Source organism: Pleurodeles waltl, chromosome 7 (assembly GCF_031143425.1).
Source record: "Pleurodeles waltl isolate 20211129_DDA chromosome 7, aPleWal1.hap1.20221129, whole genome shotgun sequence".
Taxonomy (NCBI): Eukaryota; Metazoa; Chordata; class Amphibia; order Caudata; family Salamandridae; genus Pleurodeles; species Pleurodeles waltl.
In genome coordinates this window covers 196,061,359-196,088,203 of record NC_090446.1, presented here as the reverse complement: position 1 = coordinate 196,088,203, position 26,845 = coordinate 196,061,359, and the positions used below count along the sequence as shown (strand labels likewise).

Sequence of the window (26,845 nt, the reverse complement as noted above, 5' to 3'; positions counted from 1 at the left end):
AGTAACCTATGTAATCATTTAGGCAGCAAGTGAAAGTACATGGGACCATACACATTTGTTATATTATGTTACCATTATTTACATAGTGCACGCCCACTGTGGTTTGCCTGTGCTTGATCACTGGTAGCACATGGTAGATGGCACATGTTTTTAACTCCTTCTTAAAATGAAGGAGAGATTATTTAGATCATTTAGAAAAAGACAGATAATTCCATGCTGTAGCAGCCGTCATTCAGAAGGTACGGACAGGCGCACACATGGTTGGGACTCTTTGGTCCCCCCTAAGCAATTGTGTGGCAGATCACAAATCACGCATGGTTTAGAGCCACATGAATCTTGGAGACATAGACCCAGATTTACGTCACTGTGCCAAATTTAGCAGCGCCGCGCTGCATTATTTTCAAAACGCAGGGATGCAGCATAAAATACAGTGCACCCCTGTGTTGCCCCCTGCGCCTGCACTAAATTTGCTAGCAAGCACCACTGCAGCCACCCTTGCGCCATGGTGCAAGGATGCCTGCGCTGCGGAGGGAACTTTAAAACAATCTCCAATGGCTCTTTGCTCTTTCTATGTATGCTGCTGAAGTGTCATAAAGTGATGCTCCAGTGGCGATAGGGCCTTGTAAATCTGGCCCATAAAGTCTAGAAAGTCTCAATGAATGCCTTGTGGAGAATAACCAGTGACTGGTAGATTACCTTACTGCAAATGTGATGAAGTAATCTTAAGGACGGTTAGACTTCCCTTTTCCCTCATTGCAAATGTTAGAGGTTTTTATTGGTTTGTATTTATCATTAAAGTGTGAAGTAAGCACTGAAACATACCATTCACATGTATACTGTTATACTAAGATTGGTTATGAAACACATTTATTATGATGAGCAGAAGTGTGTTTTTCTAATGATTACTACCAATGCTATACTGTATCTCAGTGTAAATCACCATCTTGTCTAAGATGGAAGTCATCTTTGCCACTCATTCTGTGCTTCTCCCCTGCTTCTCCCCTGCACACAACCTCCGCCCAAAAGCTTTGCGAAACACAGTTAAGAAGTTATTTTCTACTGTTGTTATTGTTATTGTTTTGTTTATGACAAACCTTTCCCAGTTGAGCTGTTACTCATTACATGTTTTGTTTTCTTCCACTGGCACACTGTGGCCCATTCATTCACATAAAACTTTATTGTGAATGTATCATATGCTGATCTAACATCTCCGGATGAATAGCATAGAGGATGCTGAATAATTATTCATGTAATGGGATAGTGATTAGGTGTTAAGATAATACGACATTATTTTGCTAAAGAAATTAAGCATTTGCTCTCACCATAAGTCTGCAGAAATGTTGATTTAATATGCAAACATACTGTACAAAACCCCCACGATTTTGAGGGCGAGACAGATTGTTTGAGATTTTAGGAGCTTTTCAGAATGTTGGTAGGAGTACTGTCCGTTTTCATATTTATTTTGCTGCCCATTTGCACGTATAATAATTTCAGATTTTTACAAAGTCTGCATACCGCTGCATTTGACAGCCTTTAAGGCATTGGCTCTGCCACTTTGCATATGAATTTTGTATTAAAGCCCTTTAACTTTCTATTGATCTAGAACTCAGTTATTGCCTGCATCCTGTTGGACCAGTCCCTCTCTGCAGGCTGAACTGCAAGCTTTTGCCTTCACTTCTCCTATTTTGCTGAATTTCATTTTGTTAGGCTTAGGACTGTCTCCACTTTACCAATGGTAAACTGTTCTGAGGTGGTTGTTCTCATTTCCCAAAACATGGTAAAATTGACTTAAACATGATTGGCTAAACATGATTGGCACATTTACTTTGCTCATAAGTCGCTGGTAAAGTGGTATACCATATACCCTGGGCTGGTAATGTAAATGCTTTTAGTGGGCCTGCAGCACTATTTGTGCCACCCATTTAAGTATTCCCCTGAAACATCTCATGGCTGTCATTGCAACCTGCTGGCAGTTTTAAACTGCCAGTTTGACTTGGCAATATAAATCACTTGCCAAGCCTTAAACTCTCATTTTATTAGTATGTCACCTCTAAGGCAGGCACTACGTAGCCCATAAGGTAGGGTGCATTGTAATTAAAAGGTTGGGCATGTACTTTTAGGTTTTACATTTCCTAGCAGTGAAAGACTCCTAAATTCATTTTTCACTACTGTGAGGCCTACTTAAAGGATAATATTGGGTTATGTTATTACATTAAATACATTCTAACTATTGATTGAGTAAGTGGGACATTCATGTTTGGTGTTTGAGATATTGAAATCTAAAATCGTCTTTAATGGCTAAGTCTGATTTTAAGCTACAATAATGAAAATGCCACTTTTAGAAAGTTGGCATTTTCCTGCTGTAATTATTTGGTGTCAGGGTCACATGGCTCAGTGTAGTTGGCAGTTGGACTTTGTTTATTCCTCCCAGACAACCACACCATGGAGGGATTAGGTGTGCCTGGATGGGCCATCACTGGCATGAAGGGGGAGGAGCTGGGCACAGCCCCATTTGTAAATCAATATGCTATGCTCTGCTTTCACACAAAGGAATTCACACCACTTCATTGTGCCTGCAGTCAGACTAGTGCCAGGGCTTGGGAAGCAGGAAATCCCAAGCACTTCAAAGGGAATTCTCTATAAACGTCTCCTACTTCAAAGAAGACGCAAGGTAAAAAATATGACCCTCAAACCCACTTTACAGTTCACTTTCTGGACCTGCAGAAGGACTGTCAGAGGACTGTCTGTCCCTGCAGCCTGCTGTGTTCTTCAGAAATCTACTGTGCTGCACCTGGAAGGACTGCTTTGTTGCCTGAAGCCTGCCTTGAATCCTCAGAGTCCTGCCATTTTGCTTGTGCCCCGTTCCACATCTTGGACCCAGGACTACCAAAGTGGCTCCAAGGGCTACTTGGCTGGTCTCTTGATCAGAGCCTGATGGACAGAAAAGGCTCCCTCCATCTTAATCTCACACCTGACCCAGCCTGAGTGACTCTTGACTGTCCAAGTGGTGCTTCACCACTCCTGGAGCCTTGGAAATAGTGTTAAAGGCCTCCAGGTTGCCAAAATCCAAATCTTGAGACTCAATTTTTTTGTTGCTAAAACTGCTCTGAGACCAAGAGGAGGCCATGACTAACCCACTTGTTTATCCACCCAAGGTATATCTCTGGTCAGCCTGACTTTACGGCAGCCCATGCTAATTTCTTCCTGACAGCAGCTAATCTTGTACAGCAGTTCTTCATGAAAGGGGTATCTGGCCTTATGGACCCCTTGTCGGCTATAGCCTTCAGCCCCGTTCTGCTGGAGATTTTCAACTTCCAAAAGAGACTAACTCCGAACATGGGAATAGCTACTGTGATTTTGTCCAGCGGCTCCCCAATGACTACGCCTTCTCCTCGTACCCTGCCTGCCTGCAGCCTTAAACCTCTGAACCTTTCAGAACTTTTTGGGCTTGAATTTCTTCTAGGTCTGAAGGTATGTGCAGATTGGGCCCAATCTACTTCTTGTATCCGACTCGTGCTCGGGATCGGTCATATTTTCTTAATTTGACCAGGTCTCAAGCAACTCGATGTCTGCCAGTGACACTTTGACTTTTAGGCAGTAGTTTTTACATGAAATATTAAAAATTCATAACTTTGTTTCTACTAATTGGATGTTTGTTGTTTTGGTGTCAAATAAGTTATTACAATTTGGACTATTTTTCTTAGTTGGGATTTTTTATGTTGTGTTTTCACTTCATTCCTGTTTGTGTGCTACATAAATACTTTACACTTTGCCTCTAAATTTCTCACTGGCCCACTCAATTTACCCATTTCAATCTTAAATTAGAAAAATTTAATGACTTGGATTACTTTTGCTTTTGATTCTGTAGTAGATGCTTTAACATGAGGACACACTGCCTTATGAAATTGAGGTTTAATACCTTTGATGCAGATAAATGTGGTAACACTGTTCAAGGTAAATTTTGAGGTATCATTATTTTGGTGTCCAGTGCTTTGCTCCCCAAAAAGCTGGGTGGTAGGAGTGTGGACAATCTGAAGGCAATTCACAGTTTTCTTGTGGAAGCTAATATCACTGACATAATCCAAACAAGACTGAGCTAACTTTTCATTACAGACACATGAAAGATATTATCTATAAAAAGAAAATATGTTGTGAAGTTTTCATGTGAAAATAATAGGAACTCATCAGCTTTACTGCCTGTAATTAAAGTGACAAGTTAAAGTGAGCATGATTCCAAAATTCTGGCTTACTGTTAACCAAGAGGGACTAGAACCCATGGTGGTCAGTCAAGCAAGAATCTCATTTGCAAACTTTCCAGCTGGAGAGATTACTTGTTCAATTTTTGCAGGGTTTAGCTTCATAAAATTCTCGAACATCCATCAGCGCATCAATGTTAAGCTATAGTTCATATTGGGGAAGTTGGAGGACCCTAGAGGCAGCCCAAAGATCAATTGGATGTTGTCAGCATACATGTAACATCTCACACCCATAGGGTTGAGGAAAAGTACTACCAGTCTCATACAGCAGCAGCTGGTAATATATAAAAGTGATGGGGTGAGCGAAGTGCCCCACTGCATCACAAAACACAAACATAAAACAAGCACACAAAATAAAAACACTTACATACATTATATTAACATGAAAAATAAAATAAATGTACTTACCAGGGCTGCGTCTTCTGTGTCCCACACAGTCTGTTGCTCCGACCAGCATGAGTGGAAGAGGAATCTTTCCTAAGCAATTCAGGTGCTGCTCTCATGCTGATAATAACCCTCATGACAGCAGTGCCAGGACTGGATGGAGTGGGCTGGCTAGATGCTCTTTCAGGCCCTTTAGGCCTGTGCTTGGTCTTCACCCACCTGTCCAAGGCAGCTGGGTGGACAGCTTTAAAGTGAGCATGTCTACCGGCCAAACTGACATGCGCACTCTGCAGTGTCTGGCCAGCCACTGCTCTAGTCCTCCATTCTGCACAGAACACCCCCCTCATTTCTCCATCCTCCAGAGAAGGCTGATGGCTGCAGTGCACCTTGTGAAAAATAAAATAGCAATAAAATTGCCATTTTATTGTTCGTAATTGATTTAGTGTGGCTCTCAACACGTGTGGGGGGCAATGCTCCCCCGCCCTCCTGGAGAAACCGCCGCTAGTCTCATATAGATCATAAGTCTCATTTAGATTGTAAAGAGTAGAAGGGAAACAATTAAACCCAGCTGGACAGTTGAGAGCTTTGGGCTTAGATTTAAAGGGTGATAGCATGACTATTTGTTTTTGGCTGGTCATGTAGGATGACAGCAATTCAAGTACTCTCCTAGAGATATCTGTGTCTATGGACAGAATGCTGTAGTTAAAACAATCTAAGGCCACAGAGAGTGCTAATGAAACTGGTAACCTCATTTCACCATTCTCCATCGGCCTTTGCAGATCATAAATGACTGAAACAATCTCCAGTTTGGTGTTCCTACCTGGCTCAAGCCTGAATGAAAAGACTTCAAAATGTTGTCCTTCTCAATATAATTTTTAAGCTTGGTAAATGCAAATTTGTCCACTGATTTAGACCAGTAAGGAAGAAGAGATATTTCTCTAAAGTTGATAGGATCAAAAAACAAAGCTTTTTTTCAGAAGCGGATTTACAACTGCCAACATCCAATATTCAGACACCACAGTAGTAAAAAAAAAAATTCCAGAGATCATACATCAAGCCAAAGGGACAACTATTACATATAGCTTCCTCAAGGAAGCGTTAGTATTTTTTTCAAAAGGATCCATCTAGCAATATACTGAGCCATGCTCACGGTCTTCCTTGCAAGGAGATGATATTGAGGTTGTTTTGGAAATGACTGATTTCCAAATATGTAGAATTTTGTATTGAAAGAAAGTTGCTACGTGTTCAGAATGTGCTTAAGAAAGAATTATGTTACTAGTTAAAGAGGTGGCAGACTGGAATTCACTTACAATGAAAAATAGCTCTTTAGCCAGGTAGGAGCCTGTAGAATATTCTTGTTGTAATATGCCTTCTTTGTCTCTTTTTCTGCCCTTTATAAAGTCCAATGATCTCTAAATAGACATGTCTAAATTCAAATAATACTTTCTCGATTGCCTCTCTTAATATCAAGTGTCAAACCTTAACATTGCTAGTTCAGGAGTGTAGGAGGCTGGCTTGGTTTGTAGTGGGTACCAAGGGGTACTTACACTTTGTACCAGGTCCAGTTATCCCTTATTAGTGTAGAAGAGGTGTCTAGCAGCTTAGGCTGATAGAAAATGGTAGCTTAGCAGAGCAGCTTAGGCTGAACTAGGAGACATGCAAAGCTTCTACTATACCACTGGTGTCATATGCACAATATCATAAGAAAACACAATACACAGATATAATAAAAATAAAGGTACTTTATTTTTATGACAATATGCCAAAAGTATCTCAGTGAGTACCCTCAGTATGAGGATAGCAAATATACACAAGATATATGTACACAATACCAAAGTAATAGCAATAGAAAACAGTGCAAGCACTGTATAGTCACAATAGATTGCAATGGGAGCACCTAGGTATAGGGGCAACACAAACCATATACTCTAGAAGTGGAATGCGAACCATGAATGGACCCCAAACCTATGTGAGCTTGTAGAGGGTCGCTGGGACTGTAAGAAAACAGTGAGGGTTAGAAAAATAGCCCACCCCAAGACCCTGAAAAGTGGGTGCAAAGTGCACCTAAGTTCCCCAGAGAGCACAGAAGTCGTGATAGGGGAATTCTGCAAGGAAGACCAACACCAGCAATGCAACAACGATGGATTTCCAGACGAGAGAACCTGTGGAACAAGGGGACCAAGTCCAAGAGTCACACTCAAGTCGGGAGTGGGCAGATGCCCAGGAAATGCCAGCTGTGGGTGCAAAGAAGCTGCCACCGGATGGTAGAAGCTGTGGATTCTGCAAGAAGGAAGAGGGCTAGAAACTTCCCCTTTGGAGGATGAATGTCCCATGTCGTGAAGAAGCTTGCAGAGGTGTTTTCGTGCAGAAAGACCGCAAACAAGTCTTGCTAGCTGCAAGGGTCGCAGTTAGGGTTTTTGGATGCTGCTGTGGCCCAGGAGGGACCAGGATGTCGCCAATTGGGTGAGGAGACAGAGGGGGCGCCCAGCAAGACAAGGAGCCCACTCAGAAGCAAGCAGCACCCGCAGAAGTGCCGGAACAGGCACTACGAAGTGGAGTGAACCGGAGCTCATCTGAAGTCACAAAAGAAGGTCCCACGACGCCAGAGGACAACTCAGGAGGTCGTGCACTGCAAGTTAGAGTGTCGGGGACCCAGGCTTGGCTGTGCACAAAGGAAATCCTGCAAGAGTGCACAGGAGCCGGAGCAGCTGCAAATCACGCGGTGCCCAGCAATGCAGTCTGGCGTGAGGAGGCAAGGACTTACCTCCACCAAACTTGGACTGAAGAGTCACTGGACTGTGGGAGTCACTTGGACAGAGTTGCTGAGTTCAAGGGACCTCGCTCGTCGTGCTGAGAGGAGACCCAGAGGACCGGTGATGCAGTTCTTTGGTGCCTGCGGTTGCAGGGGGAAGATTCCGTCGTCCCACGGGAGATTTCTTCGGAGCTTCTAGTGCAGAGAGGAGGCAGACTACCCCCACAACATGCACCACCAGGAAAACAGTCGAGAAGGCGGCAGGATCAGTATTACAAGGTCGCAGTAGTCGTCTTTGCTACTTTGTTGCAGTTTTGCAGGCTTCCAGCGCGGTCAGCAGTCGATTCCTTGGCAGAAGGTGAAGAGAGAGATGCAGAGGAACTCTGATGAGCTCTTGCATTCGTTATCTAAAGAATTCCCCAAAGCAGAGACCCTAAATAGCCAGAAAAGGAGGTTTGGCTACCTAGGAAGGAGGATAGGCTAGTAACACAGGTAAGAGCCTATCAGAAGGAGTCTCTAACGTCACCTGCTGGCCCTGGCCACTCAGAGCAGTCCAGTGTGCCAGCAGCACCTCTGTTTCCAAGATGGCAGAGGTCTGGAGCACACTGGAGGAGCTCTGGGTACCTCCCAGGGGAGGTGCAGGTCAGGGGAGTGGTCACTCCCCTTTCCTTTGTCCAGTTGCGCGCCAGAGCAGGGCTGGGGGATCCCTGAACCGGTGTAGACTGGCTAATGCAGAGATGGGCATCATCTGTGCCCATCAAAGCATTTCCAGAGGCTGGGGGAGGCTACTCCTCCCAAGCCCTGACACCTTTTTCCAAAGGGAGAGGGTGTAACACCCTCTCTCTGAGGAAGTCCTTTGTTCTGCCTTCCTGGGCCAGGCCTGGCTGGACCCCAGGAGGGGAGAAACCTGTCTGAGGGGTTGGGAGCAGCAGCAGCTGCAGTGAAACCCCGGGAAAGGTAGTTTGGCAGTACCCAGGTCTGTGCTAGAGACCCGGGGATAATGGGATTGTCTCACCAATGCCAGGATGGCATTGGGGGGGCAGTTCCATGATCTTAGACATGTTACATGGCCATGTTCGGAGTTACCATTGTGAAGCTATACATAGGTAGTGACCTATGTATAGTGCACGCGTGTAATGGTGTCCCCGCACTCACAAAGTCCGGGGAATTTGCCCTGAACAATGTGGGGGCACCTTGGCTAGTGCCAGGGTGCCCACACACTAAGTAACTTAGCACCCAACCTTTACCAGGTAAAGGTTAGACATATAGGTGACTTATAAGTTACTTAAGTGCAGTGGTAAATGGCTGTGAAATAACGTAGACGTTATTTCACTCAGGCTGCAGTGGCAGGCCTGTGTAAGAATTGTCAGAGCTCCCTATGGGTGGCAAAAGAAATGCTGCAGCCCATAGGGATCTCCTGGAACCCCAATACCCTGGGTACCTCAGTACCATATACTAGGGAATTATAAGGGTGTTCCAGTATGCCAATGTAAATTGGTAAAATTGGTCACTAGCCTGTTAGTGACAATTTGGAAAGAAATGAGAGAGCATAACCACTGAGGTTCTGGTTAGCAGAGCCTCAGTGAGACAGTTAGGCATCACACAGGGAACACATAACTATAGGTCACAAACTTATGAGCACTGGGGTCCTGGCTAGCAGGGTCCCAGTGACACATAACAAACATACTGAAAACATAGGGTTTTCACTATGAGCACTGGGCCCTGGCTGGCAGGATCCCAGTGAGACAGCGAAAACACCCTGACATACACTCACAAACAGGCCAAAAGTGGGGGTAACAAGGCTAGAAAGAGGCTACTTTCTCACAAGGAGCAAACCAATATTTCTTTTTTGCATGACACAATACTTTGTAAGCTGCCTTAGAATACATATCTCTAGCAGTATTTAGGTGAGTAATCTAACAGAGGTCTGGGAACCTTTTTTTCAAATTCCTCTTATCAGTGGTAGAGCTTTGTTGAAGTACATTATAAATAGCAATGAGGAGTGTCCAAAATAAGGCGGCATAGTGGTCCATCCAGAAGTGATGGATTAAGCCCCCCCACTTTAAGTCTACGACAATCAGAAAAAGAGGATTGAGTATGTAACCTTTCACATATTGGTTTGATGAATTTGAGGAGTAAATTGAAGGGCGTCTTTAATTTCAAGTGTGACACCCTGAGGCTTTTGTAGCCATATTTTGAAGTTGTCTAGAATGATGGCATTATCTTTTTTCAAACTGAAAATCTGAAATTTGGCATCTGTACATTGGCAATGATCTAGATGAGCAATACGTATTTAATCTTACATTCAAATGTGTTAATCAAGGAGTGGACAATGTTTTGGTGAAATTGAATTAGGTTTTCACACTGACCACACTTTACATGATAAATTAGCATTTTATTTTGCCATCCTTATTTAATCCAACACTATCACCTGGGGAATGTAACCTGACTGGTTGAAACTTTTTAAAATTTTCTAAGAACCCTAGACACCTGAAGGTGACTGGCTTGTTTGTGTTGCATGTTCAGCATCAATATTGTAATATGCAAGTCCCTCTTCGATTTTTCTTATGCTCTTAATGTGGGCAACCTCTATATCCCATTTAGTTGCGACATACATGTCAGCAGCACCTTGAAATCACTGAATTCCTGAATGAATGCAGCTGCCCTGGGAACAAAGTAAACTTCCCTGCTAACTATTGGGCTCCTGCACCAAATTACCAGACTGTTTGGGCGAGATGGAAATCGACATCAATGAAACCATACCATAATCCAAAATGCAGTGGGATTATGTTTGCTCTTAACCGTTTTAGGTAACATATCGCTGTGCACTAAAATCATATCTAGTCTTGATAATGTGGAATTGGTGTACAACACAAAATAAAAATCCTTATGTGGGATACAAATTCCTCATGTGTTAATAAAACAACCGTTAATAGTTGCTGCACTGTCCTGCTTTTCTGTATAGGATGCATACATTTGCTGCAGGCTTTGTCTGCATGGAGTAATACAAATAGAGATAATGAAGAGATAATGGTATATGTTAACCATCTGCTGTGATAATTTGAGGCATTATCCACTGGGGGTTACTTATTATGAGTTGTTAGATTATGTGCTGCTCATGAACCCGATCCGTTGTTAAATCTACTCTGACTTCCACTTTGAGCCATCACCATGAAGAATTGTGGGGATATGTGAATGGGGGCCACTACCGTCATTCTCCTCCTAGTGGAATATGTGGTGTCATGAGACTACTCCATTCGTCTTCCCTTGAATTTGAACATATCCAAAATAGAGAGTACTCAGTTGTGTTTCTTGTGGGAAGATCACTGCAGGCTTCTGGCCCATTTATTAGGTCAAACTTGTTTGCCCCTTGATCAGTCACCAAATGTCGTTGACATTGAGCCTGTTAAAATTAACTATTGCCATAATTTGTCACAATTTGTGCGTCTAAATCAGTCATCAGTAACTAAGCAATGGGTTTTCCAAGAGCATGGCATGCACCAGACAGAAACTGTCAACATCTTATCAGTGAATGACCATCAACTATACAGAAAAGTTAAAACCTTGGTTTGCAGGATTGCGCCCAAACACTCTTTGCCCCTTCAGCGAAAGGGTAATTCAACATGATCCCTACCAATAAACATGCTGGTACTACTGGCTAAATACCTCCCTTCATCTTCTGATGAAGTGAAATGAGTGATGGCTTTCTCATTTGCTTCATGTTCAAATACATAAGATAGTAAACCCTCCCTTTGACTCATAGTTCCTCCGAAAGCATAAGCAGTGACGGATCACTCAAACATAACCTACACCCCACCTTACCCTTCAATCAGTCCTTTAGCTGCAACCCAGATGAGTAAGCAATATTCTTAGTGACTAGAAGGACCGGGTACCATGCCACAGGGCAATAATGTGGCTATCCCAGTGAGCAGCCTCAAGCAACATCCTAACTTCCTTTTCAAAACCTTCTTTGATCTTTTTGAGGAATTCCTTTAGTGATTCCTCTCCTCTTCCCAGTGGTTGAAGTAGGTGGGATCAAAGGGGCATGACGAGCCCATTTCTTGATGATATATAAAACAGCATTTCCTTACTGTTTGTAAAAAGACCACCCTCCCAGGACGGTTTAAACGCCTCAGCAGAAGTGTCATTTGGTGAGTCTCTGGTGATATGAAACAGAAGCTGGGCAGATGGCTAAATACGCCTTCCTGCCAGGGTGCCTGCTGCCTGAAAGAAATGCAGATGTGCGCAACCAGTTAATCTGCAAGTGTAAAGGATGCTTTGGAAGCAGTACTGGCTTTAATTGACCTAAATACTCGAAGATTTGTGATAACAAACATACAGTATTTTGGGAAGCAGTGTCATGTTAGCCACTGCCGTCCTTTGGGAGTGAAAAGAGTTAACAACTGGGCTCCGAACTGCGTCCTTTTAAATGTAATTATACCGGGCTTACTACACTTAGAGGTGTTAAAGGGACAGTAATGAGAAAAAAATTGCATTACGTGCACTCTGGGTATTGCATAAACCTATATTTTGGAAGCACCATTTTATCATAAATATTTTGCATATTTGTAGCAGTCTATCTTATTCTGTGTGGAATGCAAGTTTAAAATAATGAAATACATATTCACAGTGCTTTCTGTCACAGGCTATGACCTCCTAGCACTAAAAATAAACTCACTTTTCTCAACTGCACCAACGAAGAATTAATTCTGTGGCTCTCTGGTTACACAGAGACCTCTGCAGTGCACTAACTAATGGAGATTTCACAATGTACAATAGTGTATTTCCCAATGAGTAACAACTTTTTTTTATTTTTCATTTAAGCTGCAGGCTGTTTTTTAACATAGCTACCTGAGGGTGAAAGACCAAAAAGATGTACAGAATTTTTTTTTTAAGCCACGCCCTTGACCCCGCCCCCATGCTTACTGACCTCTCCCCCACTGCATGCAGCATCACAGTTGCCACACTTTTTATAATGCACTTCAACCTCTGCCTCTAATATTCACTTCTGACTAGGTATGTGGTGCAAGCTTCTCTGCAGATTACAACATGTCTTCTGTTTACAAACTTTTAGTCCCATTCTTGGTTGTAGAGAGGTGCCTCTTTCTATCTTCTTTTATGCTGGGTGCTGGCTCTTTGGGTGGGTTGGAAAACGACACATTTAAATAGTTATTTTAGCAGTTCCTTCTTTAAACAATATACATACAATATATACAAAAAAATAGCCATAATAAGGAAAAAGCAGATAACTCTAATGTTACTAATTGCCTTAACATATAACAGGCATCACTAAATGTACAAATCCAATACTTCATGTGTGGGACCTTACCACAGAACCAGAATTATCATTAGTCACTGTCAGTGAGAAGTTTGGGCCTGATTTATAATTTTCCAGAAAGGGTACTCCTGCTAACCTGAAGGTCCTCCTACCTGGTTTAGAGCTGGATGGCCCTTTAGTGTACAGATGGCAGAGCTCTGTGGCTACTGTCTATTCACACCGTACTCAGTTGGGCCATCTGAGGTTTTGGCCATGTCTCTGTCTGCTGTATTTATGTTGGACAGATACATGGCCAGTTTTCACTGCCCATCATTGCCATTAAAAAAGTGGTGGAAAGGGCAGTAAAAACTTGAAAAAGTTCTCCACCCCATGGGAGAACACTCCCATTGTGAAAGGGCCATTGCTTTTTTTTTTCCAAAAAGAAATTCCCACTTTTGGATTTGACGAGGGATGTTGACAGAGCCTTCTGTCAAACTGACAATGCATTTTCAGGAAATGCCAAGACAGCAGTTCCTGGAAATGCTACAGATGTCCGCAGGGGCAGTATACATTTTGAAATATTATGTGCAGATTACCCTCACCATGGCAGGAGTGAAAGATTCATAACTGCTGAAAAGTATGAAGACGAAATTTGCATTTTGCACCCTAGGGGCATGTTCATTAAGCACAGCCCTTATCAATCAAATAAACTAAAGATAACAAACTTGACTCCAAATACATCGCAAGTAGACTCTAGCGGTAAACGTCAGAAAGGGCAACTAGTATGTAATGATGGGCAGTAGGAGGCACCCTGCGATGAGTGTGAAATTTGGAATCAGGAAAAGGTGTGTAGAAAAGAGCATATTAGTATGACAAGAAGTATAAATATACAGGAGCATTATGTTAGAGGGTAGCCCAAAGTAGGTGTTTTAACATTGGGTAGTTTCGAAGCTACAGAGATCGAGATAAATTCTTTATGGGTCTATCTGGAGCCAATATCAGGCACATGTCAAGGGAAAAGGGTGAGGAAGTTACAGCCCTTAAATAGGTCACAGCCCCTTAAAGTATTTTCCCTGTGTCCCCAGTTTAAAGGCAGTCTTAACAATTGATCTGAAACAGGTAGGCTTCCTGCAGTATAGAGATGGTAAAGAAGTTACAACGCTCCCGTTGTATTCAGAACTAGTGAGAGATACCATCCTCAATTCAGAAAGTGAGTTACAGGCCCATGGTGTGAAAATATCTGGGGAGCTGGCTCGGAAAATAGATGGGGAATATTCCTCAAATCACATTCTAGGCTTTTTGAATCATCATGGTGGTCTAAAGTCAAATCAACTAAAATGGGGCAGCAGAAAGGCTCTATTAGCAACAGATTAGTTATGGAAAACAGAGTAGGTAGGATCAAGGTCACTATCCCTTCAGAGGATAAAAATGAATACGGGGGGATTCCATTTCAACTGAATAGGTACGATTGTTTGGAGGGGCAGTAGGTGGCCCACGATTTAAGTGAGGTGGACTAGGAGCAGGCTTCTTTGCACAGCATTAGTGTGCTCTCCAGGAACATATATGGGTTTAGCACCACAAGGAAACAGCAAGTAATTGATGGAATTATAAGGCAGTATTCTATTTTATGTTTCAAGGAGACATGGCTTTGCAGGGAACCCCCAGCATTAGATGGTTTCCTGGGGATCTTTCAAGTGGCCACAGAAAATAATGCAGGTCGGCCCTCCAGGGGATTGTTAGCTTTGGTCTCCATCCAAATTGCCTCCAGGGTATGGCTGATTAAAACATGGTGTAATTGGATAATGGCCTGTGATATACAAATGCTGGATATAGGCAGGAGAAATAATATATATTATCATTTTGAATGTATATATGAATGTGTCTAGTAGCCCTGAATATACCAGGCAGATTGAACTATTTAAGGACAATGTTATCATACCCCCAAACCATGACCATTATGATGGGAGATTTTAATCTCAAACTGCTTTCTGAGTTTGTTGATGGAAAGAATGGGGAGTGCCTAGCTGCTTTTAATATACAACCTGTCTGTGTGCTGCATAATGTGGCAACGGGGAAGGATATTGCTTGATTAGATTTCCTTTTGTCAAATGGGTTAGTGGATTTATATGGTCATGTGCCACAGATGTTCCAGATAAAAAAATGTTCAAACAAGGCAATCAGTGCCCAATTGATTATGTGTTTGTACCGATATAGGCCCTTGAGCTGGAGATCAACTTTGAGGTCCTGGGGGTGGAGGGGAGTGACCATTATCCGCTAAGAACTATTATACAAATGGATATTGCCCCAAGACAGATGAGGGATCTAATGCTGAATATTGGCTGCTCAAAGCGATTACGAACAAGGCTCTCAGAAAAGTACCTACGTTTATTGAAGGAATTGCAGTATAATTACAGTGATATAGCTCATGGGGAGGTTCCCTTAGATCCATTAGTCGGTTATGTGAATGTAATAAACAAGTTGGTTGCATGCCTTACACCCAAAGTTAGGAATTTTAACATTAGACAAAATAGAGGTGGGAAGCATGAAATAAATAATTGGTTTGATAAAGAATGTAAGATATTAAACTGTAATATTAGGAAATTGAAATGGTACCGAAGGGGTTCAAGAAATATAGGTGGGGGATGGCAGCATTTTAGTTGAAAAAGAGAACTCAGAAAAATGGTTGTTCGAAAGAAAAGGAAATCAAAGGCAAAATGTTGGAATATGGTGTTAATACTACAGAGTCTAACAATGTTAGGAAATATTGGAGGCTAGTACAGCGTGGGACAAGTATCTCACAAAAGCAGACCTTGGGACAGGTAAGAGAGGAAGTGTGGATTAAATGTTCAGAGGAGACATATGATCATGGGGTTCCGACAGAGCAGACCTCCACCATTTGTAGTATCGAGAAGGAAACAAAGATGGGATTTACCGAGTTAATAATTAAGGAAACTATTGAGAGGATAAAACTCACAAAGGCTGCAGGCCCAGATAATGTGCCAGCAGTGGTAATAAAAACTAATATTGAATGGTGGGCCAAACTGTTTTATATTGTCTTCCCGGAAATCCTGGCAATGGGAAGATTTCCGGAGAGTTGGAAGGGGGCTGTGATAAAAAACAATCCACAAAAAAGGTGATTATACTCTCCTGGGAAATTATAGGCAAATTAACCTGTTGGACATAGGTGTTAAGATTTTTTCCAAAATATTATTGAAGATGATTAAGGAGTGGGTGGATGTAAACTCTGTCATACCCCCAGAGGTGGTTTCAAGGAGAGTCACCCGACCATTGATCACTATTTTAGTTTGTGGGCCATTCCAAAGAAATCTATAGAGCGGGGTGGCACTTTATTTTTGTTTTGTTGATTTTGAACGTTCGACTTAGTTGATCGGGTATTGTTGTGGGAGGTACTAAAGGGAAATGGAATCCCAAAAAACCTGCTTTTAATTCTCAAGGAACTGCAGAGGGACAACTGGGCCCAAGTGGAGCTGGATAGTGCAGGCTCACTCTCGAGCAAAATTAGTATAAGAAATGACCTCAGGCAAGCATGAGTACTGGCCCCAACACTAATTTCCCGGTTTCTCGCCGATCTCCTCGAGGTTTTAAGATTGTCAAATGTTTTTAGTCCTAAAATGAATGGCAGAAATATTAGTTGTCACTTGTATGCGGACGATCTTGTGATTTTTGATCGGAGAGGAATTGGATTAGAACGGAAATTTAATATATTCGGGAACTATTGCATCAGAATTTTTTTTTTTTTATAAATATGGAAAAAAATGAAAGTGCTCAAAATAGGGAATTGTGGGATGAGTATGAGTTGGGTAATTAATATTACTAAAATATGGAGAATGAATAAATATAAATACTTAGAGGTATGGTTCTCGCATAATTTAGGTTTGAAGGACAATCTCACCTCCTCACAAGATAAGGCACTGGTATCAATAGCGGGGTTAAGGAAATTTGACAAAAGATATGGGGACCCCCTCTCCAACCGATACTACGAGCCTATCAAGCTATGGTAAGACCACAGTTTATGTATGGGGTGGAGGCGATGGGTATACTGGGTAAGAAGAATTGGGACCTGGAAGAAGGAAGGTGCCTAAAAAGGCTACTCTGCCTCCCATCCTCTACTATGGTGCAGGTGATTAGAATAGAGACAGGATTATTACAGTGGACACAGACTGCTTGTGTAGAGATATTACAATTTTGGACAAGAATTTATAGTGCAGGAATATCAAAAATATCCCTGATATGTAAAAAGGAGATACTATAAAGCAAATTATCTTGGGCATAGGGAGTAAGAGGAAAAATTCAGGCTTGTGCCAAGTTATTAAGCATACAGGAAACAAGGGGCATTGATGAGGAGGGAGTAAGTTAAGCAGGGTTTAAAAGACTATTAATACAAAAAATGCTCAGTTCACATTTGCTAAACTCCTGGGAGAACGATGAAATCGTCCCCTATGTGGGAAAGTATCCAAATATCAAGATGCACCACAGTATATTAAGGTTTAGTTGTGGAATAAACTTAGTTTTTATGTCAAGGAATCGGGAGGGGTGCAAAATGAACAGAAAACTCTGTTCTTAATGTGAAAATGAACTCACGCCATATCCTGATTGACTGTCTGTTGTTTTTACGCCAATGGGCGAAGTATCTAAAACCTATTTTTTTTAAATATAGTATTAGAGATAGGGGACAAGCGATTGACCTATTGATGGACATGAGATTTTTAGATCTGACATGTGCGATGGGTCGATGTTTATTCTCCGTGGGTACATCACTGAGCACTTCTTCCTCTACCTTTACCTGGTAGAGGAAGAAGAGCTATGTTATATAGTAGGGTTTTGTCTATGGTGTATTTATAAAGCTAGGACATGTTTTATTGTATTTATGATATAGTATTTAATTGTGTATATTGTAACTTTTATGTGATTTATGTGTTTTAATAGTGTTTTAAGGGCTATGGCCTAAATATAGAAGTTTTTGATACATAAATACACAGTCCTTATCACCACCTTACACTCTCAGCAAGAGGTCTATATGATTATGATGCAACGCAGGACAGCAAGCAACGTTGCTGCACTATGCCGCGTTGCATCAGCTGGAGAGAACAGACCTGTGCCTAATCTACTTAGAAGTGGTGCAGGTCTGCTCTCTCCCTATGATGGCACACTAGTGGCTGTCATGCACTAGTGCAGGCGCCCTTGGACCATAGTTCAAGGATGTCTACATTGTACACAGCAAAGTTGTTGTGTAGGCAGGGTTCTAGTCCTATACAAAAAGTATGCATAAGGCATTTTTCTCTTTGCATGTGTGCTCGTGAAAGCAGCACACATGCCAAGAGGAAAGAACGAGGAGTAATAGAAACAGTTATCTTTGTTATGTGTTCCTTAGAAAGGCACATGATTTTGGTACAAGTTCTGTCCACAATTCTCTGTAGACAGGGATTTGCGTCAAAACCCTTCAGTGGATGCATGGAAAAACCCATGCACCATCCATGGAATGCCACCATTATTCAAAATGATGCAATGCTTTGCATTACTTTGAGTTACATAAGTTGTGGGGGCTTGTAAATCCCAGTAGAAGAATTTGCATCAGGCTGCGTTAAAAAAGTAACACAAAACCGCTGCAAACGCTTCACATTTAGGCTGTAATGTCTTACCAGCAATGGTTCCAGGCTTCAAGGTGGTCTACATCATCTTTCTTAGAAAGGCAACATCTCCTCAGTCTTACAACTAAAGTGCCTGGAAAAAAACTCTGGGCTTCCTGCGAGCAGACTGCATAGATGGTCACACTGTTGTTGAAGATCAAATCAGAAAAATGGCCTGTCCTGTTCTGGACCTCCTTTTTCAATTGTGACAGTAACCCCTGTGTATGGGTGTTGGTTCACCAAAATGTCTGGGGTAGCGGACGTGACATCATACACCCTTTGACCTTGCTGATGTCACAGGAAGTGATGTCACACGACATTAACCCTCATGACATTACAATACTTGCACTCACTCTCACCCAGAATCACTCATTTGCATTTTCTTGCTCACTCTTACTCTCACTCACCAATGCTTTCTTACTCACTCACTTTCACACATACACACACTATCCCACATACTAACAGACTCACACATACCCATGCTCTATCACTCATATTCTCTCTCACACACATGCACTCACACAACATAAACTGAAAATCATTTTAATTTACTTACCTAAGATGGCAGTGAACATTCAATTCCAGATCCTGCTGCTCCACCTTTTTCTATTACATTAATAGGGAAAGATAGGTCAATAATCACTATTATTGTAATAACAAATTAGCATAAAAGGATGCTTGAGCCTGAGGCTGGTAATGCAAGCCACGACTGTGTTTTTGGCACTTATTATTCCAAACCTGGGTCAGGGGTCGCAAAGGCAGTGCCATGGGTCACAATGGGCAAGCCAGGGGTCGCAGCTGCGACCCCTGGCGACCCCTTAATGACGTCCATGCCCCCGAGCAGTATTGTCTTATTTGCTTTAAAACGCGTAAGATTATTCAAGCTTATTAAACAGGCATGCGGGTTAAAAGGACATTCTCAGATTCTGTGATTGGTCTGTCCCTTACGTCTTATTGATGAACCAATCAAGTGTCGCCCTTAAATAGGCCATGCCACTCTGCCTCTCCAAAAAAACGCAAATATTGTGGTTGATTAAAAGCAACTCATGTATTCATACATTGGCCTTGGATTTCCATAACATTATAAAGGAACTCGGCCTTCGGCTAGGTTCTCTATATGATTATGGAAGTCCTCGGTGTCTTATAATGGGTAGGGAGCACTTTACCTATTATATAAATTTACTTTTTTATATTGTATAGTACAAATGTGATTACACATCGTCAAGTAAATCCCCAAAGTCTTTTTTTTACCAATTAGGCCCCTATTTTGTTGCATCTACCAGAATATGCTTATGCTATCATAATGTGTATGACATTTACTGAGGTCTGTAGGAAGAAATTTAGCGCATCGGACCATTTAGAATCTCCCTTTTATGGGCTTCACGATTCGTTTAAGGCGAAGAACAAACGCTCTTCATTTACATGGGTTAGACTGTACACGTATTTCTAGAAAGGTAGGGGCATAACCGTTACAAAAGAGGGTCACAGAAAGTGAAATATCTTGGTCTTCAACAGAATCAGATAGTATTAGTTACAAACTAACTTGTAAAATCCTACAGACCTAGGCGTAATTGGTAGCCCTCTGTGAATTAAACAAAGTCAATGAAGAATTATCTAATAATGGAAGGTTCCTCTATTATATAACATCAGGATTAAGATGATATAATAAATAGATTAAAGCAGATTGCCCGTTTGATGTAAATTTGCCCCGTTAATTTCGAATTTCTGTCAATACCTCTGATGACATATCTTATATTTGAGGTAGGTAATATTTCAAGTCTGGTGACTAATATAGTCCCCTTATAGGCAGCTCATGTACAGAAAGGAAATGTTTTCTGCACCTAATTACACTTCCTACAAATAGATATTTTCCGTTCCTCCCTAGGTAACAAAATTGTATTCAATGTATGGTGGAATGGTTGTCACCTTAAGGCGTCAGTGAATCTCCCAGGAATTGACCCTGAAATATTATTTTATACATTTATATTATTTTTGTATTCCTGTACTCATTTTGTAAATTAATTCAAATGGTCCTCTGGGGAAGGACGTGAAGCAGCATGGCAGTGCAGACTCATGACGTGTGTTGTATAATAACATCAGGGATGGCAGACTCCTGGGGAGGATAGTGCAGTATTTACGTTTTTAATGTCGAGGACTCAGCTGGAGCTACGAACATAGTAGGCAGACTGCCTCTGATTAGTCTTTTGTATAGAGATAATGAAAACCACCGTCTTTCTCCTATGCCACTGTAGAACAACGTAGATGTTTACTATTTTTTTTGCTGTTAAGGTGGTCTGTTTTATGTTTATAGTGCTTACCAATACAGTTAAAAAAATAACATTCATGATATCTATATCCATGCAGGGCTTGCAAAATAAAAATCATTTCTGCCCTGGACAGCTGGACTTTAAATGTTATTAAAAATCTTCACTTTACTTGACCTTATTACTCTGAATCATCTTATTATTTTGATGATTGTATAAAGCCTGAATCAGCTTAAATGCTGATTAATCAGATTGGTACATACAAGTTTCACCCAGAAGTTAGCATCTGGTCTTGATTGTTTTTTGGTGTAATCTTTCTGGCATTAGACTATGGACATTGGAGACACCTTAGGATATCTCATTGTTTTTCCGTACCCTATACCGGAGATCATGTCAGATATCACATTGGTTTCTCACACACTACACCGGAAATGGGGTGATTGGGGACTCTCAAACCAAAAAGGTGGATATAAGTTAGAGGTTGAGCCCCAGAACTGTCCTTGAAGTCTCAGCATTCAGAACGTCAGGCACAATGCCTACTTCCTGTAAAACTTTCAAACGCTATATCTCCAAATCCTAGGCTTCATTCATCAATATATATACACAGTAAAGGAAGCTGAATCTAAGCACCAGGTCAATAATCTAAAATCAATGTTATCCTTACACACTGAAACCTGCAGTTATTAATGGGTTTGAACTAATGTTGAGGTATGCAATATTAAACATTTTCCTCAAGTCAAAGGACATAATCCATTTGGAGAATGGGAAATCGAATATGTGAGTGGTCAAGGTCTTTCAGCTACAACATTGCGTCACTAGAACTTTGAACTAACACTCTTCCTTCAGAACAACAGCACCCATCTGCCTATATCACGCTTTAGACTTTATTTGTATCATTTGTCCATTTTAAAATTAATATTTTCAAATCTTAACAGTACAATTGCCTATTTATTGATATACATTTCAGGAATTCGCTTCTGGCACTATTGTGATGAGTCCTTGTACACAGAAGAATAATTATTAGCATTTTCTAAAAATGCTTGTTTTATGCTTACTTCATTTTAAGTACTGTCATGCTGGAATTGTTTCCATTCTTGTTTTGATACGGGGCGAGTGCAATGGAACATGTCACAGTTGTTCTTGGTTGCCTAGCAACACAAGAGTAAAGGCCCCTTTTGAGCATTGGTTTGTGACTTAAAATCCTCTGATTGTGGAGGAAGAAGTAAAACGTCTGTGGGATAAATCTCTGCTGGGGAGAATCTTCCAGTGGAATAACAGTGCCAACCTGGCTCAATGACATGAACCTTGACAGGTTCGAACCCTACATTTCTGTGAATGCCAAGTCCCTTGGATTCACATTAGACATCAACCTCACCCACAGGAGCACATTGTTAAATTAACAAATATGACCTGGTACTAGCTCTCTCTTCTAAAAGAGAGGGAAATCATTTTTTCTAAAAAACAACCCGAGCTCCTGTCCACGTCCTTGTATGCTGAAGGCAGACGGTTGTATGTCGGAACGACGCCTGCCGGAACAACGAATGCCAGAACAACGAGGTCGGAACAAAGACCTCGTTGTTACCACTAATGCCTTTACCACGAATGCCTTAACAACGATTTTTCGTTGTAAAGGCATTCCTGGTAAAGGCATTAGTGATAGGCATCCATTGTTCCTGCATGCGTCCCCCATGGCCCCCCCACCCCCACCCCTAAAAATTACCATGACCCCCCCTAAAACCACACCAACCCCCCACCCTTGTCCCAAAAACTACCCGCCCGCCCCTAAAACTGCCCCCCACCCTACCCCCAAAACCTAAAACAACCCCAACCCCCACCCCATCCCTGAAACCTAAAGTACCCCACCACTAAAACTACTCCGAGCCCCCCACCCTGCCCCTAAACCTAAACCCCCCAACCCGCCCCTAAAATTACCCGACCCCCCAACCCACCCCTAAAACCTAAAACCCCAACCCCCCACCCCCGCCCCTAAAACTGACCCCCATCCTACCCCCAAAACCTAAAACAACCCCCACCCAATCCCTGAAACCTAAAGTACCCCAACCCCCACCCCTAAAACTACTCCGAGCCCCCCACTCTGCCCCTAAACCTCAACCCCCCCAACCCCCCACCCGCCCCTAAAATTACTCGACCCCCACCCCTAAAACCTAAAACCCCAACCCCCACCCCGCCCCTAAACCAGAAAATACCCCGACCCCACCACCCCGGCCCTAAACCTGAAACCTAAAGTACCCCAACCCCCACCCCTAAAACTACTCTGAGCCCCCCACCCTGCCCCTAAACCTAAACCCCCCCAACCCCCCACCCCGCCCCTAAAATTATCCGACCCCCAACCCACCCCTAAAACCTAAAACCCCAACCACCACCCCCACCCCTAAACCAGAAAATACCCCGACCCCACCACCCCCAGCCCTAAACCTAAAACCCCGACCCCCCACCCCGCCCCTAAACCAGAAAATACCCCGACCCCCCAACCCTGGCCCTAAACCTAAAACCCCGACCTCCCACCCCGCCCCCCAAACAGAAAATACCCCGACCCCCGGCCCTAAAACTTAAACCCCGACCCCCCACCCCTAAAACAGAAAATACCCCGACCCCCCAACCCCGGCCCTAAAACTTAAACCTCAACCCCCCACCCCCGCCCCACTTACCTGAATCGTCGCCTCGTCCTCCTCAGCCGACTCCCTTGTTTGTGCCTTAACCACGCATGTGCGTTGTTCAGCACATGCGTGGTTAAGGCACAAAATAACGAAGTCGTGGTTAAGGAAAGCAGTGTTCCGCTTTCGTTAACCAGGACTTCGTTGTTCGGGAGTCGGCCTTAGGGCCGTTTACCAAGGCAGACAGCATCTTGCACGGTGGCTTCCCATACACTACCCTGGCACTCCTTAAGAGCATCCTACATGCTGCAGCACATCTCATCCAAGATCTTGGCAAATATGATCTCCCCATCATGATGGAACTCCATTGGCTCTTCTTACAGGTCCACCCCATCTTCAAAACTAGCTGCATAATTTACACAACCATCACAACCAACGCCCCCACTTATCTTGCAGACAACCTCACCATCTCTGGTGGCTTCTGGAACAACGCTAGCCAGGACCCCATCAGGCTGCAGACTTATATGTGAAAACAAGGCTGCATGCCCTTTCCATCTATGCTCTTAGGATTTGGAACAACATCCTCATATTCATCAGTGCAGTTCTGACGCTGCTCCAGTCAAGGGAAGAGTTGAAAATGTACCTGTTTAAATAACATTACAATGCCCTAACTGAACACAAACCAGTTGCCTCTGCTATCACCTGTTGATTTTATGCTGATCTTTGACCATGTATAGTGCTCCTCTGCCTTTGGCTAGGCTTGTGCTGTAGAAATACCATAAAATGGATTTATGCCTATTTTATGGTGTGATGAGTATTGTACCTGGTTGTTAGAAATTGGGTTTCTGGTGGGCAGAGGTATGCACAATCATAGTCTGTGTAAGTCAGATACACATCTTAAATTAACCTGTGCCCACTCTCTGGTAGCTTGGCACAGAGCAGGTAAGCTTAAACAAGTGAAAACACCAAACAAAAAGATGCCAAACCTAGTTAGAAACAATAGAGCTTAATTTAATGAACCAAACAAGACCAAAATGATAAAAATCCAATAAGTAGAAGCCGAGATATGCATTTTTAAATGCGATCTGCAAACACCGTGCTTAGAAACATAAAGCTCTGACCGGGGCTCTCTGGTTGCTCTTGACTGATTCAAATCACAAAGTTTAGGCTGACCACAATGAAGCATAGGTCGGGTACAGGGATCAACCCTGAAAAAGTACCTTTGGATGGAGGATGTGTCGACGTCGAAGATCTGATGTGAGGAGCAGAGGGGGCGATATGTTGGCATTGAACCCTTGGAAGAAGACAAGGTGTCAGTTACGATCCGTGCAGTCGGAGATGAGTCTTTGGCATACCCTTTGTGATGAAGGCGATGCATCGCCATCAAGCGATGCAGCGGGCAATGCAAAGTACTTGAAGAGCGATCCGCTGGCATCTAAGAAGATGCATCAGTTCCGACCAGTGCAACACAAACATGCATTGATTTTGGAAGGTGCAGCTCTTTTTATCCATTTTGATACGCCTAGGACTGGATTGGCACCACTTAGTAGCACATGTCTTGCAGCTAGCAAAGTCCAGGTGTATTGGGTGATGGTCAAAGTCTTTTGTGTTCCTGAGACTTCAGAAGAACAGGAGGCAAGCCATCAAGCCCTTAGAGTCACCCTGGGTTCAAGTGAGATGGGTCCAATCCTTCCTCAGCAGGACAGAGGTCAGCACTGCCGAAAAGCAGTTCTTCCAGACTAGCACCCTCGAGTGGCAGTCCTTATAGCAGCACAGCTGTCCCTCTTCCCGGCAAAGTTCTTCCCATGTCCAGTAGTGTACTGATTTGGTAGGGTCACAAGTCCAGTTTTTATACCCAATTGGGTGGGTGACTTCAAAGAAGGGTCTTTGAAGTGCACAGGTGTCTTTTCTTTATGCCCAGGGTCCAGCCTCCCTACACAGAGTTTGCAGCCCTTTTATTGAAGCAGGATAAGACCCTTTGAGGTGTGTCAGCTCCCCCTACCCATCCTGCCCAGGATGGGCCATCAGGATGTTGATGGCCCATCAGTCACACCTACACTCTCTTGTGTGTGGCTGTCTGGAGGGAATGTACAAAGCCTTCATCCAGAGACTGACTGTGTAATGGAGATAGTCTGCAGGCACACAGGGCTAAGGGCAGGGAAATGCCATCTTTCTAAAAGTTGCATTTTCGAAATTGTAACAATAATTATGTCTTCACCATTAAAGAGGATTATTATTACAATTCCATAGGAACTAAACATGACATATCTACTCATTCTCAATTAGTAATTCCAGATTATTAAATGTAATAAGGAATAGCCAATGTTAACCTAGGAGAGGGGTAGTGAAAAACTGGTTCAGAAGTTTTTCACTACTAGGACACATAACACTTAAAAATGCAAGTCATGCCTTTTAATTATATAGTACCCTGCTCTATAGACTACCTGGGGCCTACTTTAGGGGGTGACCTAAATATAATAAAAGGGGAGTTTAAAGCTTGGCGAGAGTTTTTAAATGCCACGTCAACATGGCAGTTTAACTGCACATTCAGGCACTGCAGTGGCAGGCCTGAGACATGTTAAAGGCTACCTGAGTGAGTGGCACAAGCTGCAATCCCAACAGTGGCATTTAGTTGACAAACCCTAAACAGATATAGTGCACTTTACTAAGGATTTATAAGTAAATTAATATATAACAATTGTGGCTAAGGCAATATTACCATACATTTAGTAGGGACCGCATGCACTTTAGCACTAATAAGCAGTGGCAAATTTCCCAGAATCCTTAAGCTAACAAAAACAAGTTCAGCAAAAAGGGGAGGGAAAAAGACAAAACGTTTGGGGGTGACCATACAGGGAGGGCCATTTCCAATACTGGTAATTATTGGTTGCAATAAACTTTGATTCCTCTGTTAAAGTTTGCAGGTCAACTTTGTAGGATCATAAAAGGGGATAAAGGCAATGTTTTTTGGAGAGCCATTGAAAGCTTGAGTCAGGATTCAGATAATTTCAGACTTGGTAGCTGATTTTTACAACAGAAAACCTGGATAAATCGTGGTTTCCTTGCTAAAATTGTGTGATCTGAGCCAAATATTTTATCCCACCAAAACTTATTTTTCTTCGTTATCCTGTATGAAAGCACTTTCAAATATGTGAGCTCAGAATACCAGTTGTAAAAAATCCACTGCATTTGATTTAATAGACTAAAATGTTGCTTTATAATACCCTGGGTTATGTACAGGATTTACATGCCAACTATATTACCTCTTAATTAACTAATTGTTTATGTTTAAAACCTATCACTTTTAAAAGTGCTTCTCATTGTAGTGTTCTAATGTGACATATAAATGTCAAAGTTTCCACATGTTAAATAAATACACTTAAAAAAAAAGGAAAACACTATTGTATTTGACAAGATCTTTCCTTTATGAAAAAATTTTCTGGGCTCGGCTCGGTTTTGTCCTGGTAATTTGTAGGCTCGCCCACCTCTAATGTATTTAGTGGGAGATGGGAATTTATGACGTGGCAAGCACTAACACCTGCATATTTTTCCCCAAAAAATCGAAACAGATGATAATTATCCGACCTGATGATTTCAAATACCTCAGTGTCACATTCTCTGAGATGTGAATATTATTGCATCTGACAGGGAGCACTTGTAATCAGGTCC

The 26,845-nt window shown here is 42.4% G+C and overlaps 1 protein-coding gene across 1 annotated transcript in view; it reads left to right on the top strand.

Moving 5' to 3' along the window:
* GDAP1L1 (ganglioside induced differentiation associated protein 1 like 1) overlaps positions 1-26,845 on the top strand; it is a 396,066-nt gene that overhangs the window by 29,544 nt on the left and 339,677 nt on the right. The gene's annotated exons all lie outside the window — the stretch shown is intronic.